At 40.6% G+C, this 17,144-nt stretch overlaps 1 protein-coding gene across 2 annotated transcripts in view; it reads right to left on the bottom strand.

Moving 5' to 3' along the window:
• NDST4 (N-deacetylase and N-sulfotransferase 4) overlaps positions 1–4,562 on the bottom strand; it is a 107,276-nt gene extending 102,714 nt beyond the window's left edge. Inside the window, exon 1 of one of the 2 annotated variants that reach the window (XM_013104270.5) lies at positions 4,422–4,562. The gene's annotated coding sequence lies outside the window, so the exon portion shown is untranslated. The remainder of the gene's footprint in view (positions 1–4,421) is intronic. The other variant, XM_013104271.5, reaches the window with a different exon arrangement.
• Between the last annotated feature and the right edge of the window lie 12,582 nt (positions 4,563–17,144).

The raw sequence follows: 17,144 nt of genomic DNA, 5'->3' as shown, positions 1-17,144 counted from the left end.
AATAAAAAATAACAAAACTGAGGGCTTTCAAATCAAAACCGACCAGTAAGTTTAATTCCTGTATCTTACCCAGAAGCACAGACGCTACTACATTTTCCTATTATGTCTAAAAAATTATATGAAACACTGACCACCTGCCTTCCCCTCTGTGGTTTAGGGGGTGATAAATGTCCGAATGAGGAAAAATAAATTAATTCAAAGAATACCCTGAAGCTCTGGAGCTTGAGCTCTGTCCTTTTCACAAAATATGGGTCCCATGATACAGGGAAAGGATGGTGGATAAAGCATCCCCTAAACTAGAACATAGGTGGGTGCGTATTTCATGACAGACTGTTTTAACTTTCTAAACAGTAGCCTCTTTTATGACCAGCAGTTGCTATTAATTATTTAGCTGAACACTTATTTATACGCTAAGAGCTAAATGCAGTCCTTTCAGTGGCAGCCTGGTGGAGCGCGGGTTGAAATCCAGAGCTGTGGATAGTCCTTCAGGAGGATATGTCTCATGCAGTTTCATGCAGGGAAGAATCCCTTTGCCGTCTGCTGTGTGTCTCTGATGATATATAAGCATGGGAGATTAAAACCTAGCCATTAGTAAAACTCTATAGCTGCAGGTGCAGCTGGGTGTCCAATGCTCATCTCAGCTTGTGACCGCTTAGGGCCAAAGTTGCACAATTGTCCTGCCTGAAATTCTCTAACACTAACCTTGCTGGTGGCCCAGCTGGGGTTTGGCTATACTGTGGTCTGTAACAAATGCTTCAGCAGCTATATGTAAATGTTTTTAAATTGCTGTCTACATTACACCGACGGTATTGGGGCTGCCCTTCAGACTTCAGAATACCTTGGTGAAGCAGGTTTTGAGGGAGGGAAGAAACTTGTATGACAAACACTGTGTGATGTGAAGGAGGTAAGAGGAATACTTGGGTCACAAAAAACAAAACGGAAATTCAGCAGGCATTCTCCTAGTCAAGCAAGTAAATTGAATACAGCTTTTATTTCATCTCCCAAGTAAGAAGAGGGAGCCCCTTTCTTCTTGCTATTTTTCATAAAAGAAGCCCAACCTGCGCTGACTTCTCTATTTGCTCTAGTTCCACAAAAGACATCCCTGCAGCATTGGAGGGAGGATTAATTTCCTCTGATTGCCTGTACTTCAGGAAAGCAGCTGTGACCCTTCCTGTAGCCAGGGAGAAGGAAATGGGTTTTAATACTTCTCTGCTCCTTGCAGATCAAGTTTAAAACATCTCATCACAATATATTACTTCTGGTGCCAATGTGTTTTCTTCATTCAATACTGACACGGTTTCTACACTGTTGTGCTGTTGCCATGTGATTCTGGTAGCATTACTGTTTAGGTAAAATATTATTCATTTTCTATAGCAACTGCTAATTTCAGAAGAATCTGTGATTTCATTGTAATTATTATTACTGACAATAGTTGTAATAAATGTTTTGGATTGACGTGCATAGCTTTCATTTTCTTCCAGCAGCTGATTTTTTTTTATAATTCAAACAATTTTTCAAATTTAAATGTTGACATAGATAAAATAAATTCCTTATTTTTTTATTTTGCATTCTTTTGCTTGGCTTCCACTCCATGTGGGGCATAACTTTAACATCTCAACAGGGAGAAAAGAGCCTTGTTGCTGTGATATTCTTTTGTCTTTCTTGAAATGTGAGACAAGACACTTTAATGCTCCAAGCAAACTCTAGCACAGAGACCGCCCTCCTCCTTCTCATGTAGTACAGCCCCTGGGTGCTGGCTCCTTGCTCTGCTCCATCTGCTCTGGTCCTCAACTTCCTCCCAGACCTGAGAAGAAGGGATCTGTTCAGCCACCACCTTACACTCTACTCCTCAATCCTTGCAGGCTGTTTCACAACAGGGCTCCCCTCACCTTGGAAAGAGTGGAGAGCCCTCAGCTCATCTTTAGCTCTGTGCTCTGTTTCTGATATGACTCCACAGGCTAGGGAAATCACATCTTTTCTGCACAATGCAGTTGCCTTTTCCTTCGGTCATCCAGACCCCAGCCTGATGTGCTTTGCTGCTCATATAGTCTAGTGTTTGTTTTGCTCAGAAAGGTCCCTTTGCAGGTATGGAGAGCAGTTTCTTGGATGTGCCTAAAATGCTGAAGCATTATTAAAGCTTTGCAAAGCAAACATCTGTGTGTACATGCAGCTGAAGCTCAGCCAGCGCTATAGACATAAGGGCTTGCAAATCAAAACTGTTTGTGGGCTAAATCAGATTTGGAACATTTATTTATTTATTTTTGTTAAAAGATTTCCTCCTTTATTGCTTGTAGAAAAATCAAATGAGAAACATTTATTTCTGGTGGATAAGGTTAAATGTCACACTTTTTTTCTGTTTATCTGAAAACAGTCATGACTTCATGGTAACTCATCAGCATTTTCTTTGATCAATATTGCCCGGAGTTTGCAATATGTGGCCATGCTTTCCTTAAGCTATCTTATTATACCTCTAAGAATTCTTGTACGGTAAGGCTTCAAAAAATAATCTTTACTATTAGCATATTTCCTGTCCCCCCACTCATACTGAATGATAGTTGAACTCCAGAGCTCGTGATTCTCTGCATGCTGCCAAAACAGCAAAGTGTGATCAGTGCCATTACAAAGAGCAATGTAACAGCTATCACAGCCTCTAGACATCCATAAAGTTTTAATATGACTTCCAGAACTTTATAGTGTGAGTTAACAAGGTGTTCAGGCAGAAGTGTCTATATACTTATATATACATGCAGGTGGCCAGTGACTGGAGCATAATACTCTGTTCTTAAAGCTAATACTTCTGATTAGATCTACTCCAAAAAAGAGGAAGATAGAGCATCATCCCTGTAACCTCACAGAAGACAGTGGTGTCAACAAGAAATCAAGCTACTCTTGCTTTCATTTCTGAGGCTTTCAGATACAAGGCATTTATTATGAATCAAAAATGGCCCTGCTCTGAGGAAATGGCACAAAAAACCTAATACACAGTCTTAAACTTCTGCATGGAGCAATGCCATTAGGAACATCTAATCTAATTGAGCTCGTCGTATTATTTGGATTGATAAGGTTCAGAAGAAAACTGAAAGCCAAGAATTTCCTTAGTTAAATGTGACTTGGCATTTTCCCCCATGCTCTTCTTTAGAGCAGCATTTCAGAAAGCAAATCAGACAGTGCAGCTTGGCTGATGGTAAAATGTGCATGATGAAAGTATGCAGACATGATAGGGCAAGACAGGGAAGCACCTGGCAGTACTGCCAACTGTGTAAACTTTATGAGCAAGGAGACTCTCATATTCTTCCCCAAGCTGAACATCTTTAGCAGAACGATCATCATTTAAACAATACTGAAGAAACTGGATGAAAATTACTGGATGCTATTTTTCTTTGGCTCTGATAACCTTCGGAGTACTGAGGTAGAAAAGGCAGAATAAGCTGTTACACAGGATAGGCCAAATTCTGAAACATTTATAAACAGTGAGGGGGAGTCTGATCAATGGGATTAGGAGCTGCAAAAGTTGGTTTAAAAAAAAAAAAAAAGGTAAATTCCCCAGGGAAAAGAGAATTAAGAATCATGGCTTCTGTATGTATGTATGGTTACACCACAGTAGTACTTGTAGAGAGAGACTGACTTAGCCAGCTCTAAACAATTCTCCTTTGAATGTTTATTCCCAGCAGCAATGACTTGGAGTCAGTGTGTCAGCCGTAAGATAAAAGCACCATGTTGCCTCTGTGGTCTGACTGTAGTAATCTGAGGAATCAATGCTGATTTCTTTGCTTTACCTCTTTCTACCTGATGTGTTCCCTGCTTCCATGCCACAAATGATCATGCCATTTTAAAAAGGTTGCTGATGGATGTTGTTTGGAAACCAAACTGCTGGAACAGAGCAGACCCGCATGTCTTGGCTTCCTCACACTACAGTTACTCTTACTTTAAATAGTGCATGTTTACTATGTACCCATAGTAAGCTTTCACATTGTCATTTTAATGCACTTGTTTTGCTTAACTTTGACTGCTAGATGGTAGCAAACAAAAACAAACTGTATGGAGCAGACTAAAGAACTACAACCTTATTTTTCTTTTTCCCTGTCACCTAACTTCCAGTACTCTAACTTCGGTGCTCTTTCACATATTTTGGCAGACAACTATTTCCCCTCAGTGTACATCCATCTATTTACATCCAGGGCACTTGCAAGGAAACAGGGCAAAGATCGCAAACTTTGAAAAAAATCCTTTGAATGCCAGGCTGTAGGCAGTTTTCTGAAGTACTTGCTGTACACAGATAGGTTCTAGGCAGACTATTTTACGCTCCGTAGGTATCATACCTGTTCAAGAGCTGTTCTCTTGTATCCGTACAGTAGCACCAACATGCACCCAGAAGTACAGGCTAACGTAGCAATACATGCAGAAGCTGAAGAATAGCTTACCTAGAGAAGAATCTCTCTTCCTAGTGTGCAGGAGAGAGACATCTGCTATTCGGATCTTCTCCCATGGCTCCAGGTAAACTAGAGAGAGTTTGAAATTGATAGCAGCTGTCTGAGCAGCATCCCGGGAAGGCTCCTCTTGCTCCAGCCCCAAAAACTGAACTCTGCCGGCACAGTCACATCTCATTTATACACAGGCTGTCCTTTTCCAAACAAGCAGCCAGCTGGAATGATTCAAACCTCTGCTCAGCGCGCTGTTAAAATGCAGCTTCCTTCTCGGGCATGGGGATTACACCAGGGAGCAGCCGGAGTACAGCAAAAAGGCTGCGGGAACTCTTTAATCACGCGAATCCCAGCTGCTCCTGTTACTACCGCCGCTGCCACCGCCGCGCCTCCTGTTTGCTGTAGTCAGCCTCCCTCTCCCTCAGCTGCACGAGTACCGAGGCGGCTTCGCAGGGCGGTGATTGGCAGAAGCGGCCAATTCCTCCCGCTGATCAACCCCGAGACTCCCAAGGACTCGGAGCTGCTCTGATGCCACGCCGGCGGCGGGAGGCTTCACGCAAGGCCGCCGCCACGGAGGCTCAGTCGGAGATGAGCCGCGTCCCCCCCCCTCGCAGCGCAGCGCCGTGATTGATGAGGCGCTCCCCGAGGATTCGCATAATCTGTCATTGTGTAGTTGGACCACCTCTCCTCCCGCCCAAAATGCGGGAGGAAAAGGCTGCTCGCTCGCCGCTTCCGATTTCACAGCCTGTGGGAAAAAGGAAAAGTTGAAAGAGTCATTTTGCTGGAGGGACAGGGAGTGCTCCAGGCAAGTGTGTGAAGGGAACCCCCAGAACCCCATCCCCAAATGCTAAAGGAGGCTCCAGAAAATCACATTACCGCAAGGTGTCTTGGTTCATACTCTTGCTGGGTCACTGATAAGATCACCTGGCAAAACAAAGGTTGTTTTTCATACAATAGTGCAGCACGACCAAAATTAAGCAAAGGTCACCTAGCCAGCTGGTTACAAATGATCTTGCTGATACCACCTTTGGGTGGATTCCAGCAAACTAGTGGCACTTGAAACTGCAAAGCATTTTTTTCCTGATGTATGCAACGCAAATTCCACCTATTTGTTGCATAATTTCTTGTTAAAATACTTTCTCTTCCAGCTAAAGCTGAAACCTACACCCCCAGCCAAGACACAGGATTGTTATGCAACTTTCTAGGGTGAAATTATATTATAGAGGAAAACCTGAACACTTCCTATGTTAAAAAAAAAAAAAAAAAAAATTAGATTTGATACCAATCTAATTTTCAGTTTTTGCCAGCTTGACACCTTTCACTCCCGAACTGTTCTTTGTACGGTACACCTCAGAATTGAAATTCAGCCAATTCTGTGCGACAAATGTGAGGAGAAAATAGTTTTGTTCAAGGAGACTGGAACAAACCCATTCTGAGATGATGAATGATGCTGTAAACTCAGATTTGAATCATAGGAGGGTCAGCTCAACCTTTCATGTTTCCAAAATAGTGTAAATAAATGGTGTTCCATGAATTTTACCATTTACATCCTTCAGCTGGGACCTTCTGCATGAAGAGCTATTTACTCCATGTTAATATCCAAGATTTGAAGTTGGTAGATACTCCTGACTGAGGACTAATTTATTCCTTCTGGCTAAACTAGAAGCTCAGAGAAAATTAAAATTCAAAGTATGTCTGAGTCATTTCCTGCAATTTTTAATTACAAAGCGCTCACTGGGGTCTTTTTAAAATTCCTCACACCTATGGCTGATTCTGGATTTGGGATTTATTTTCCAAATTATTGTTGGGAAGGTCAGGAGTTGGGTTCTTATTCGACCTGGCTGGTGAGCAGGTGCCTCCTTGTATCCTGTGTGAACACTGAAACTTCAGCCAGGCAATAAACCAAGATCTCCGGTTCAAGTCAGGGATTCTTTTGCCAGCATTAAGAGTTGTGGTGCAATGGGGGGAAACCCACGGGAAAGTGGGAAATTCCTATTACTAATCTTGCTGCCACGGTTGCATGAGAAGAAAGCCTGGTGATGTTTATTCCTCTTGCTACCTGTCTGCTGGGCTCTCAGCTATGCTCAGAGCATCAGAGGCATCTCTGTGAGCGGCCAGGCTTTGCTGCAGGCACGGATGCATGGCAGGATGGCTGCCAGCTGCTGCCAGATGTGGCAGGAGCAGTGGTCTGCCCCTTTGAAGCTGCAGCGTGCCAGCGGGGCTGCTGCTGCAGATGCTCCCAGGGCAGGCCAACAGCCAAGTGGTTATGCATCTCATTGGCAGTGTATTTTAATTCGGATGCTAAAGTCGCTCTTTGATCTTCAAGCCTTGGCTTAATGGGGTGCACCACTAGATGAATTCAACATGAAGAAGCGTGGCTGTTGATTTGCACTGCCTCAGTATCTGCTTGCTTTGCTGGAGATTCATTTTAAGTGGAGCATCAGGTGACTTACTGCAGTTTCTTGCCAGGGTTTGCCCTTATTAGCAATGTACAGAAATCAGCTGGCAGAATTGCTCCCATTCTTTGTGCAACCAGAAAAGCGCACTAACTTGGGAAAAAGGCAGTGTACCACTTGCATTTTCACTTCTCTCTGTTTGGGGTAGTACTAAGAGGCGAACTTGTCTTGCTCAGATACAAATGTGCTCCGGTGTTGTTCCCTAGGATGTCCTTCTAATCATGATATCATTTTCAAGTTCTGCTTTAGGGAAAAATACCCACACACACACAAAAAAAAAAAAAAAAAAAAAAAAAAAAAAAAAATAGGCCAGCAAGAAACAGAAATGAAATATGGGTGTAGAGACAGAGTAAAATGAGGTAAATTTTAATAATGAAGTACCATATCAATGAGATACCATGTTTATGCTGAAATCCTTGCCACAGGATGTGCATTTCCCTGTATCTTACCTGCAGCACAGATTCTGCATTAGCTGATGGAAATTCTGTGTTAGTTAATTCTTGTGTGATTTATTTCCCCCATGTATAGGTAGTTAATCTAATTGCCTAGCCCTCCTATCTCAGTAGTTCAAAAGTTGTAGATGAAACCTATTAGAATTTTGCCCCAAACCAGTATTACCTTCAGAAACATGCCTTTTTGCTTTTAGAAATGTGGCATTTTGTGTGTGTGTGTGTGCACGCATGCATTTTTTTTTTTTGTAATTTCAGCCCCTAGTGGAAGTGTGGCTTTGTTCTGTCCAAAATTTTTGGACCTTGCACACATTACAAAACAAACAAATGTTTTACTTTTTTAAGCCTAGTGATTTCACATCGATTCTCTGCATAGTTTAGTGGATGTTAAGAAGACTTTGAATTTTTTTTTTTTAATATTTTTTTAAGGGGTATCTGCATTTACAGTAAGGGCAACTGCTGAAAATTCAGCGTCCTTCTCCTATTTAGGTGCCTAAATCCAGACTGGTGTTCATAGCTGTCTGAAGTACTGTACTATCACTATAATGGCTGTGTACCTATTTTTAAGGTAGTTACCTTTATAGTGCATTATAAGGAAGAAAATGCAATTCTTTCGCTTCTGTGCTTAGAAATGCGATACAGAGCACGCAAATACTTTCTGAATTAGTATATACTATATGATATCTTTCTTGTTCACCTTTCTGGGCTAATATAAAATGTTCACAGAAATACTTGGGCTGGTGTTGCGTTGTTGTTACGCAGAACTTTGTGTTCTCCGATTGCCCTCAGTTTTATCACCTGTTATTAGCGTGCTCTGGTGGCACTTTAATAGGTATTCCCTACTTTTCTCCAAAACTGCCTTGCAGCACAAAGGTCTCACTTCAGAATGAAGTTGGCTGTGATACATATGAATGTCTCTTTCAGCTAAAGGCATCCGTATAGTCTTTATTGAAAGAAAGATGGCTTTTGACACTTGAGTTCATAATGAGTTTAAAGAAACAAAAATTGACTATGGCTCAAAGGACTGGCTTTTCCTTGAGCTGTGGAGACTTCTTAAACTTTCCTATAATTGAACAACAGTGTGGCTTTTATTAAAAACACAGAGCAGTTCCTCAGCTGGTGTGAACTGTCAGAAAATCCATTGATTTCAGAGGAACTATGACAACTTATGAGAGTTACAGATTAGTCTCTAATTCTCCAGCAGTTTCTCAAGATATGCAGAACTTAATTACACTCACATCAAAAGTGCAAGAAACATAAAGGCATAGCTTAATGCTTTTTTTTTTTTTTTTTTAATATTCAAGCATACATTTCAGAAAAATCTGTCATTTTTTTGTTTGGTTGGTTTTGATGTGTAAGTTTTTGCTTTTAAAAAATCTGAATATTTTGACTGTGACCCAAAAGGTGTTAGAGGTTTTATACACTTAGCGATGTAGGGATGAAATATAGATACACTTGGAGCTGAGTTCCACGCATCACAACTCAGCTAAGGCATTCCTGTCTTCTCCTGGAAGCGCCTGCCTTGTTGTAGGTTATTCTTATTTCCCACACGGCAGTGGAGATCGTGCTGCCAGTAAGCATGAAGCACTGATTTGAAACAACATCTACAGCAAAAGTACTGCTAAGTCTTACAAGCAAAATAAAGCAGATATGCAAAACTACAAACTGGATTCCCTGACTGCTGGCTTTCTCCAGCAGTACAGCTTCTATTATCCTCCCCTGTTGATGTTTGGACACATTTCTTCTGCAAATGATAAAGGTATCACTTTTGTAATGACCTTTATTTTAACCTTTCATATCTTTGTGAAATAATGTCAATATCCTAGTGTGGTTTAGTTCCTGTAAGGTTTTGGATGTATTAGTTTCAGAGTGTGTGTTGATATAAACTAATATTGAAATATCTGTTAAACTAACATACATTCATTAGCATGTAGCATTAGAGCTGCTCTGCATCTCCCTAATTACATTACTGTTTTATGTCGTAAATGCTTACTCAACTACAAAAATATAAACTCTGCTCTTTTAAGTACTGTCATCAAGATACTATCAAAGCAAAAAATGAATTTGTTCTGCTCTGCCTGAAGCCTGATCTGCATTACCACTCTCTGAGTTATCAGCTTAATTTGACATTGAGAGAATCGCTCGCATCGTGTGACAGAGAAGCATGTCTTTGCACATCCTTAAAACCTTTTGGGCTCTTTCCCACTGTCTTCTGTACAGGGTCTTTCCTAGGTTCAGGTTGGGCCTCAGGTTGGTAGAAAGCTCCAGTGAAGTGAATGGGGTAGGCCTGGAAGTCAGAAAGAAAGGAGGCCACGTGTTCATGCAGTGGCAGAGACTGGAGGGCTAGAGAGGGTTTCTGTTCTGCTCAGCCCCCTTGTGATTTGTGTTTGCACCTGTAACACCGCGGCCTAACAGCACCGCGGCCTAACAGCACCGCGGCCTACCACCTGAGTCTAACAGTAGAAGTCCATACACAAAGGGTTACCTCTGTTATGGACAAACCACAAAGATTTTCACTAATTTAGGATTTCTGTAAAAGAGAAACAAGCCGCCTTGACTTGCAGAGCAAATGCCACAAATGAGGAAGAGGTGAAAAATGCACAATTTGACTGTGTCCAGGGATGGAAGAAACCAAGCCAAGAGATTGGGCAATGCTGTTGGTGTGGAAGGACTCTTCCATGCTAGACCACTCTTTTGCTAAGGTCCTTTAAGGTCTTCTGCTTTATCCCAGTCCAAACTTAGCGGAGCTATTTTTGAAAATAATGAAATTAAGTGAAGGAACCATGATGTGCTTGAAGGAATGGTCTGTGGCTCAGCCACTGGGGAGTAATGTGGATCCTTCATTTTAAGGAGCAATTATATAAGAAATTACAAAATATTTTGGGAAAGAAAGAAGTAATTCATTCTTGCTGCACTGTTGCAACCCTTGAGACCATGAGAACAGTTATCTCTGTATACTATCATCATTTGGTTGTCATATGCCAGCTGCATATCTGAGCCTTGCTAGATTTCTAAGTAGAGAGAGAGGGGAAAGGGGTTGTATCACTGAAGTGCATTATTTTCTGTTGGATAAATCAGCAAGTCAATACTTGAAATAAATCCTTTGAAGATCCGATGGCTAACAGCTCACGCAAGAGAACAAACAGTACAGTGAAGTTGCAGTAGGGCTGATGAGCTGCCTAGAGGCACGTGGTTTCTAATAAAGAGAAATGCAAAACAGCTGTTGTCAAAGCCACTATCATGTAGAAGAACATCATCCAGAAAACGAAATGACAACATATAAATCCTGAAACTAAGCATTTCTTCCATGATTATTAAGAATTAAGAAGCTTGAACTCTTGGCTTAAGGTATTAAGTGATTTTTTTTGGAGTTATTTAAACTGTGGAAGGGTTCATAAAGTAGCTTAATTAGACCATAGCTCCAATGGGAGTCCCCTTTAACATGTCTGTAGAGGCTCTTTAAATACTCTAATCCACTTCTGAATAAAAGGTGAAACTTGGAATGATACTTTCAAAGGAAAAACTACAAAGAACATTTATCTTTCTCTTTTCACTTTTCTGTCTTTGTGATCTAGATATCAAGCTTCCATTACATTCTAAGGATGACTTTTTCCTAGGTTACCTCTCACAAGCATAGTTTTTTATATACCCTAATTTATAAGTAATAAAAAAAAAAATCAAAGTGAAAAAATCTTTTACTAAACCACTTTAGAACTGGTATTCTGGCATTACTGTAATAAATGGATCCTGTTGTACAGAGTATTTTGTTTCACCGCTTAGGAAACTCCTTTTATTTTAGAAATCCCATGATCATTTGTTTCCTGCTTCATCTAGTCCTATAGGAGGAGCCTTATGCTTATGAGCTACCGCTGGTAATGCCCCAGCTGGCATGGGATATTGACCAGAGCCTTTGTAAATCAGTTTCTGTTCTCTTCTGTGCCTTTCTCTGCAAATCATTACCACTCTGAGGCAAGTCCCTGGTATTCCAGGGGTCTTGGTCTTCCCTCTCTTAAGTAAATTGATTTATTTCTGGTGATTATTGGGTGCATGGATGTTCTGTACTAGAAAAGTCTCCGGAATGCATTGTGCAGCTTTATATTTTAAAGGTGGCAAAAAATATTAGGAAATTGTGCTTGTCTTGAAGTGTTCAAACATATTTGCCTCCCTTAGATGAGTACTGCTGTTAACTTTGTTGGTATTACTTGAGTAAGGAAAATAAGTACTCTGGGTCCAGTGTATTTGTGTCACAGGAACTGCTGCTAGCTGTGCATTACAGGAAGGTTTCAGTATCTTAACTTTAAAAACTGTACAGGGATCTTGGTGCCAATGATCATGCCAGGCTCATGCCCTTATTAAACAGGAGCTCCATAGCACCTCCAGTCTGGCAGGAGGTCTAGCTTATGCCAGTACACTGGGAGCGCTCTCTTCATTTCCCTCGAGGGCCACAACATGATATACTGAACTGCATCAGATCAGAAGCCACCCCAAACCGTGAAACTGTGCTAAAACAGGAAGATGGAAGTATTTCCTCTACGGTCTGTTTTTAGACTGGTGCAACTGTGCTGTGCCTTAATGTTTAATAAAACATACAAAGCTGGCCTCTACAAAAGGAAGGCTAACATGCATCAAGAAATTTTAATCTGACAAAAGAAATCAAGATCATGATTTTATATTTATATTTCACAGACTTCCTTTAGAAATGAGAAATCTCTGCAGTGTCTGTACGGAGAACAGAGTTAATAAGTTAAAAAAAAAAATGTTTTTTAATGTCTAATGGCTATAGATTCATTATCCTTGAGGTAGGAATTATTTATAGACTTTCAGCACTGCTCTCTTAAATCAGGAGTGCAGCAGAAGGGATGTTTTTTTTGAGAAGATGAAGTGTTGTGTGGTAAGAATGGTGCACAATGATCATTGTTCTTTAAACAATTGATTTTCGATTCAGATTCCTTTTAAAAATATTTCTGTTTTCATAGGAAGAAAATAAAGGTGACTAAATTAAAATGATCAAAGGAAAACACGGATGGAGTAATCAAAACTGAGAGCACTCCAAGTGAATAAGCTCTTGATACTTGACTTAACCGTTATACTTCTTTCTCACGCCTCATTCCTTCTCTTATTGTACTACTCATGCTCGATGGCTTACATTTGAACTTATCTGTTTTTCTCTGTAATGATGTTCTGGAGTTACATTTTTGCTTTCTGCAAACTTCTGGGAGCTTTAGAAATAATATCCAAAATGTTGTTTGCCTGTTTATGCAACTGATGCAAATACATTATTATGTGGATTCTGGTGTTTTGTTTGTTTGTTTTTAATAGCAGAAAGGCATATACACTTTGAGCAGTGAGACTGAACTGAAATTACCATATATAAAAAACAAACAAAAAAACCTAATGGATATATTTATTACCATATGGTATGTAGGCTTGAATGAAATAGGTTAACGATAAGAGGGTAATAGAATGATTTTCCTGATAGATAAAGCTTTTATGGTAAAAAGAAAAGCATTTAAAGAAAGTAGATATTATACTAAAAATGTAAAAAGACAAGAATAGCAGCATGCTTCCTTCAAATCTGTTACATATTATACTCCCATAGAGGGCAATATTGTATAAAAGATAGGTTTAAGCCATGTATTAGGGATCTGCCAATTCATCTGTGTTAATATACTTTAAGGAAAATGCTATTAAAATAAATTTGATGCTGCATTTCCCTTCAGTCAGGCTGTGACTAATACCCACAATAATGCACACAAAACCACATAACAGAACCTCATTAAAGGTGAAGGAAATTAATTTTTTAGATTACCTAATTGTAGGTTGGAAAGTATAAACCATCACATTTTGGCTTATAATTTTCTTTTCAGTAACTGAATCGTAGTAATACTCTCTTCAAGCTGGTTGAGCAAACCCATAGGAAAATGCACACGGGTTTGTGTTGTCAGTCCTGGGAACAGGATTTTTAAATAGATGTGACTTGAGTACAGTGAAATTGTCTGCGTTTCTGTTGTATCTGGTACATTTTTCATGTGAATGCATCATCATGTTTTCATTTTCTCTTGTGCTTTTCTGGTTTTGATGTGTTGTCAGTACGAGGCCCTGGTTTGCAGTCTTTCTCAGCTTCCTCAAAAGTTGAAGCGTGGAAAGATCCTTAAAATAACTGCATGTATTAACTTGCTTTCCTACCCTTATTTACCTGAGTTTGAGCGTGACTGAGAAGCTGCCTGTAAGTTGTTCACATTGTGCTGGGTGTGAGTTCATGGATAATGATTGGGGAGAGGTGAGAACCCCTTTCAGGGCAGCAGGAGCCTTGCAGCTACATCTCTACAGTTGGAAAGAACTGTGTCCCCGGTGTTTTGGGTAACGCACTAAAATTCATCTGGGGAAAAATCCTTTACAAATGTCCTTAAAAGATTCAAGTCAGATTAGAGATGACAGTGATTAAATCTCAAGAAGCATGATTTTGACTGAAATTAGTACTGGCAAAAGCCCCCTGACTTAAACACTAATAATTATTTTTCTGAATAGCACGTTGTTTACTTTCAAACCTCCATTAAAAATGAAGCTTGCTTAATGAAAAATAGTTGCTTAAGACTTAGGAGTCTGTTCTTGCAGTTCATTGCACCTGGCTGGTCTTAGGCAGAGAATGAGCCGTCTTCTTTGAAATGTGCGTAGGTCACTTAGGGCCAGGTTTCTGTATTTTTCTGAATATTACCATGCAGTTCCTTCTAGGAGCAGTGCCACTGGCTGAGTCGAATACCTGAGGTGAGTATACCTCACCTGGAGGTCCTTTGATCATCCGGATGGAACAGCCTCTTAGAGTTTGCTGCCTTGCTTCCTCACCCCTGCTCATGAGCTGCTTCCAGATAAGCTCAGGGTGTGTGCTGTGGATGGTGGACTCTTGGGTCTTGACTCTGCATGAGTGTGCCATGCAGCTGAGCTGCTGCAGGGGAAACACACCCTGCGGTCCTAGCACAGATATGCCCTCAAAAAGGACTTCAAGGGTGTAAGCAGAGATATCAGAATTTGGGGCTACTTCAAATTGCTCTAGAGAAAAAATGTGTGTTTTTCCCCAGATTATCTCACCTAACTTGTTCGAATTTAGTTGTTATTTCTTTTACTTTACTTTTTTAAATCTATTCCAGTAGTGGTACTAACAACAATCACTGTAAATGTTCTCACACCATAGTTCACTCAGTGAGGTTTCAGCTGGTAGCACTGTTTGTTTCAGCAACTGCTTGCCATCCTAAGTGGTCCAGGGAGGCTTACAGCAGCGTTTCTCACTGTTGCCATCTCAGAAACCTTCAAGGAGTAGGAAAGGAAAGCAACCAGCAGGGACAGATACAAAAGTAGTTCTTCGGCCCATTGCATATGTTTCAGTGCTCCTACAGGGATGCAAAAAGCTCTTTCCATCTGCCAAAGAACCACAGCAAAACAAGGGAAAACATAAAGTGTATTTTAGGTATATCTGCTATGATCTCATTGGATACAATAGCTCATTACAGCTATGAAAACAGCTATTTGCTACTTTTCTCCAGAATTATCTGACTTTGTCAGCAAAGCGAAGCATCTGACCTTCTTTGTGAGAGCATAGGAAAGAAAAAATCATGAATCCTGATGCCTGTCGTGAGTTGCAGTGGCCCCTGATGGCCATGTACTGGGCTGTGAGGAGGAGGAGGCAGCAGAGAAAGTGAATGGAGGTACAGACTGAATGCAAATTATAGCATGAGAATTGACTGTACAGAGGCAGAGCTGGGCATGGTGTGGGCTCATGCCAAGTGATACCGGGATACAGAGGCACTGCCAGGTGCAGGAGCAGTCTACTGTCAAATGCAGGGAAGGCAGGAGCTCTGAGGTAACTTCCACAAGAGTAAGTGACGAAATCTCATAACTAGTTCAAGGAAAAGTTATAAGGGAGACTCTGTTCAGTAAATACTAATGGTATTTAGTGCTAGCAACACATAATAAAACAGCTTGCAAAATGTCTACTGCAGAAATCTATAAATAATGAAAGGGTAACATACTATTTTTTTTTCTTATTTCTATATTCTTATTCTTTCTTTGTCTTCATATAACAGCTCTAAATTCCAAATAATCCTTTTATTCTCTAATGTTAAATGTGAAGATTAATCCTGTTCCCAATAGCTGGCATGGAGACACCCCAGAGGTGCTATCAGGGGTGACAAAAACTGTTTATCTAGAACTTGTATCTAAGTTATCAAATATTTTGGCATATGAATACAAGAATCTTTTTTTCCTGTATGTTAACTTCTCCATCTACATCTCCATACGGGGGTCAAGATGCAGCTATAGGGGCTTCCTGTCTGCTGCCATGGGATCCTGTGCCAGCAGCCAGCACCTGCACGGGGCCATGTGGCTCATTTTCTCTCCTCCACTGCTTTAGGAATCTGGAAAGAGTTGGAAGGAACAGGCTGTAGCTCTCTGTAGTAGTCAGGCTCTGAGAGCACGTACATTCAACAAAGGAGAAGAGTTACAGGAAACTTGTGGTTAATAGAAGGTTCCATGTTCTCTAAATTACAGTTTTCAGCTCTTAGCTAATTCTTAGACAGCATTTCCCTGCACTTCTGTGCAACTCCTGTCTCATTAATTTGCATGTTCAATGCTTATTTAAAAGTGACTTGATGACACCTGGTGGCATTTGTGTCCATACATCTATGTTATCCTTGCTTAATGTAGTATAGCAGTGAAACATTTCTGTATGTTCCCTCTCTACTCTGCCCTCGTGAGGCCCCACCTGGACCAGGTTTGGGGCCTCCAGCACAAGAGTGACATAGAGTGAGCCCAAAGGAGGGCCATGAGGATGACTGGAGAGCTGGAGCACCTTTCCTATGAAGAAAGGCTGAGAGAGCTGGGAATGTTCAGTCTTAAGAAGAGAAAGCTCCAGGGAGACCTCATTGTAGCCTTTCAGTACTTAAAGGGATCTTATAAAAAAGATGGAGAAGGACTCTTTACTGAGATTGTTAATGACAGGAAAAGGGGAAATGGCCTTAAACTAAAAGAGAATAGATTTAGACTAGACATTAGGAGGAAATTCTTCACTGTAAGGGTAGTGAGGCACTGGCACAGGTTGCCCAGAGAAGCTGTGGATGCCTCATCCCTGGAGGTGTTCAAGGCCTGGCTGGATGAGGCCCTGGGCAACCTGACCTAGTGGGTGGCATCCCTGCCTATGGCAGGGGGATTGGAGTTAAATGATCTTTATGGTCCCTTTCAACCCGAGCCATTCTATGATTCTATGAATGTTGCATCACATCTTGGAGATGAATATTTTATATGTCCCTGGCAGAGCTATTGTCAATCTCTGTTTAAATAACATTCTTGTTTTCAACTCTTATAGATGCAATAGCAAAAATTAGTATTTCTGATTAGTATTTCTCTCTCTATTGGGAAACACAAGGATACTTTAGATTAAAAATTACAATTCAGAAATGTACTCCAGGAAGTATGGTTGATGCTTTCTAGAATGATGTGAGTCTGTGGTCACATAGACTACTGAAAGGGGGGTATGAAAAAAAAGGAAGCTTAATATTTGTTTTGCAAGTATAATTTCTATTCTATTTAGGGCTAAATTCAGGCATGTCATTTCAAAAACAGTCACAATAATGGAACTGCATCCAATTGCAATGGATTTGGACATGGCATTGACAGAAATACACCTTACCATGAAGCAACAGGTAGCTCACATTCAGTCAAGAGGGAGAAAAAGAACAACTTCTTTACATACAAATTTTCTCAATTTCCATTTCCTTTCTTTCTTTACTCCTAGCTGGCTAAACATGAAATGGATCAAAAAGGGTCAG

The sequence above is a fragment of the Anas platyrhynchos genome, chromosome 4 (assembly GCF_047663525.1).
Source record: "Anas platyrhynchos isolate ZD024472 breed Pekin duck chromosome 4, IASCAAS_PekinDuck_T2T, whole genome shotgun sequence".
In the NCBI taxonomy this organism is placed as follows: domain Eukaryota; kingdom Metazoa; phylum Chordata; class Aves; order Anseriformes; family Anatidae; genus Anas; species Anas platyrhynchos.
Note: the sequence above shows the minus strand (reverse complement) of the source record. Positions and strands in the feature narration are given on the sequence as shown.